Raw genomic sequence first — 4099 nt, 5'->3', positions numbered from 1 at the left:
CGGCATTCTGCGACCAACAGGATGTGGGGAACGGGGGCAATGAGGAGTCAAAGAGCAGAATCTGGTTTCTTACTTGAGATGCTGAGCCATCCGGAGCAAAGGAAATGGACCGTCTCAGCAATTCTATGGGAAAGTTATCCTATACTCAGGCTTTCTAAGTGCGAGCATCATTCAGTCAACCGAGCACTGTGTCAGGCACGAAATTCTCCTTAACAAATAAAATTCTCATTTGCATGTAGCAGTGTAATTTTTTTCTTATTGCCACATATGAGGGTCTCATTTAAGGCCATTTAAATCCTCTAACTTGAGTGATTTTAAAAAGGATGCTACTTATTTCATATCATATACAAATGTCAACAAATGACATTGATTTTCCAACATCAGATAATCTCCAAACACCAAATGGGAAGTTAAAGAAAAAGGAAAAGAGAAAAATCAGATCTGCCGAGTGGTCCTCACTGACCACTCTGTGGACCTGCTGTCATTTCTCATTATCCTTTTTTATGATTCCCCACACAGATTCAACCCAGGTGATTTGGTTCTTAGCAGAATGAATGTGAATTAATTTTGATCATAAATTTTAATGAGACAACACTTCTCAGATGTTCCAAATGCAAAACTTACCTTTTTCTGTGGTGAAACTGGAAATTCTTTTCTTCGGAAACCTTGATTGTTTCACCTCTGCGATTTTGTCTCAGTGGAACAATCTGCATATCAGTAAGGTCGGACGCGACAGAAGTGGAATCTCAGGCTTCCTGTATCCTTACCTCCATTCCATGGTTACATATTTCTCCCTCCTTTTCATTCACAAGTTTTTATAATTTCGCAGAATTACAAGTTGTACAGCATGACATCAAGCTTGATCTTGCCATTATGCCTGATTGTTCAAAATTACACTAGTCCCAGAATGTTGACAGAATTCCTTTCAATATTTTCTCTGTTGGTTTATGAAGTGGCAGTGTCAGACTTACAGAAATAATCATTTCTGGGGATACTCGTTCAATTCTTTGAAGACTGACATCATATTAAAAAAGATTCCCCCCAATCTTCTTCTCTTCTCTCTATCCCAGTATATTTGACACATCAGAGATGACTAGAAGTAGCTTAATAAATACAGGAGACATTTCTCTTTACTATTCCAGGATGAATGAATATAGGAAAGCTTTGTTATCAGCTTTATTTTAGTTGGAGATTTGCATTCAGCATCAGCCGTCATCTTATGAAAAAGCAGATGCCCTAATGTTTCAGATTTCTATTTCTCCGAATCCAGCCCTACCTCCCAGGCACTGTTTGTTCCTTAGAGATAATTATTAATGGCGAAGGCACTCCTTCCTCTGAGGTGTCCCTCGCTTTCTCGTGCCACTTTTCATACAAGCAAGTTCAAGGCAGTGACTTTTCTATGTCACTTTTTAATATCAGGGCAGCTTGTTTCAAAGCAGGTTTCTGATTAGAATGGAAAAAATGAAACCAGGAGGTGATGATAAAACCTTGCGCTCAGAGCTCTCTCTTATTTCACACTCTCTCCTTAGAATGGGCACCGCCTGTTCTTTTCATCAAAGGCAGAAAATCTGTTTTGTATCCAAGGTAAATGGAGAATGCCCACATCTATAGCTCCTTTCAAAGCTTACTATTCTCATATATGGTAAAAAGCTATTACAAAGGGTCCCACTTTATCACGGTCTTGGTTGTATTGTTGGATAAATAAAGTCATCTCTCGGCAAAATGATGCATTCTATGCACCTCTCTAGGTGGATGGAATGCAATCTAATATTGGGGACATTATCCCTTTTCACTGATAATTACACCAAATTTTCTGAATCTCGGATTTGTTGGTTGATATTAGTTCCTCTGACGAGCTCTAAGAAAAAAACTCTGCCAGATGGTTTACAAGGAGAGAGGCCCATTCTAGCTGAAACCTCCTGACACAGTTCTGGGAGACGAGTTTCTGAGATGGCTGTGGTTTGATGGAAAAAATTCTTGACTTGGACAGATGGAATTGGGTTTCTTCTCTACCACTTACTAGCCACGTGGCTTTGAGCAAACCACTTATACTCCCTGAGGTTTACTTTATAAAACGCTGGTAATAATACTTCTTGAAGCTTATATAATAAATTGGACAGTGTATATGACAATGAAAACACTGGTTCCTAATAAAGTATCACACAAACGCTCAGGATCATTTTTTCTTAAATACCAACCTAGGCCTATGAGCAAATAAATTATGGACACCAAACAGAAATCTAGGGGGAAAAGTCACATGAAATATAATCATGTTTATTCAACACTAGGAATAGGGTTTTCTTCTAAAAAATATTACCATTTCTAAAATTTAATCTTATGTGTATACCATATATACAGGTGACCAATTTTCAAAAAATGATAATGCAGTAAAATACTCTAAACGACATACAGAGTAGACATAAATGAATACTTTTTAATAATTTGGGAGGCATTTCATTTTCTTAGCACACCTAAGGGTCATAATTATGACTATCAGTGGCTAAATTACTGGAGAAATGGAGGGAATTGAAATGACTCTATGATATAACTGAGAATAAATTTTAGAAATTAAGTCATGCTATCCATTTTTAATATTGTCCTATGTCTCTATTTCAAAAAAGTAGCATCACCTCAGTAATTCTAAGTTATCTGACCTGAGCTTTTTAGTGATTTGTGTTCTCTCTAAGGGGATGCTAACCACAGCAGAAATTTCCACATTCTAACATGTCAACAAGCAAGTTGCCCAAACATAATGACTTCTAGGTGGTGTTTAAGGCGGGAGCTCAACTTCTCTGAATGTGGTGCGTCAGGCTTGGAAAGAGCAGGAGAAGTAATCACAGAGGTGGGAAACAGGGAGGAAATAATAAGCTCTGTCCTGACTAATTGATGGGACTGTCAAAAAGATGAAATGAATTCAAGTTTGAAGAAGACTTTGTAAGTTACTGGAATAGACAAATGTAAGGTAAATTGTTATTATAATTATCACTATTAATAGTCTCACTCAGTTTACAATGGAAAAGGTATATATAGCTTGAAAGAGAAGAGTTCTTTTTCAAATGATGGTACGTTTATTCCTCCATCATCCAATTCTTTTTCTCAGCTTATCTCTCAGCCAACATGAGTGACATGTATAGTCTCTTGTTTCCTTCTGTTTTTGGTATAGTTTGACACAGTCGGAATAGATGGGAAGATCTTGCAGAGAATAGAGCTGCAAGTGAATTTGGAAATTTTAAAAATAGCTGCCTGTGAATAGTAAGGTATAAAGGTTTCTTCTATAGAAGGCTAAAGATGCTCTTTTTTAATATGGCTAAAAGCATGTAGCAATTATTATAGGATGGTAGAATATTCTGAGGCTCAATATCTGCAAATTTTATCTGTTAGGATGCCATTGTCACAAAAGGCAGATAGATGTCATAATGATCTCTACTCTGAGCTTGGCCATCTGAATTGTCTCCTTGAAGTTAATAAATCTGCATTATGTGCATGTGTGTGTGTTTGCAGGCATGGGCCCTTATAATTGTATAATTATAAACACACAGTTACACAAAAATATGCCACAGTGAGAACCAAGGGCACATTTGGCACACAACTATCAACGATCATCCGTAAGCCAATTAAAAGTAAAACTAGATGAATAAAAGTGGATACTCATTTCCCCACCACGGAAAGGACTGTTTTCATCTCTTTAATTAATTAACACGAGCATCTTTGAATACTGCTGTAAGCACAGCACAGTGCTTACAGGGGGAGGGGAGAAAGTATACAGTGGTTTTATAATGGGCAGTACTTTCATAAACAGAATGAAGGAGATTTACATCAGCTAGCATGGAATGATTAATATACATATTACAGGTTTTCTGTAATTGAGCCTACTACTCCATGGTGGTCACCGAGTTCTGTAGAAGAGATATTTTTAATTGATATAAGTAGCACCTTCTCCAGCATATGACCATTTACCCGTCACAAGTACTTCCAAAGCTTCTCCCAGGACACTATGCCCATGACAACCTCAGATCTAAGGAGTCCAAAATACTAGTAAATCGGGCTTCCCTGGTGGCACAGTGGTTGAGAGTCCGCCTGCCGATGCAGGGGACACGGG

Source organism: Lipotes vexillifer, unplaced genomic scaffold, assembly GCF_000442215.2.
Source record: "Lipotes vexillifer unplaced genomic scaffold, Lipotes_vexillifer_v1.1 scaffold237, whole genome shotgun sequence".
NCBI lineage: Eukaryota > Metazoa > Chordata > Mammalia > Artiodactyla > Lipotidae > Lipotes > Lipotes vexillifer.
Note: the sequence above shows the minus strand (reverse complement) of the source record.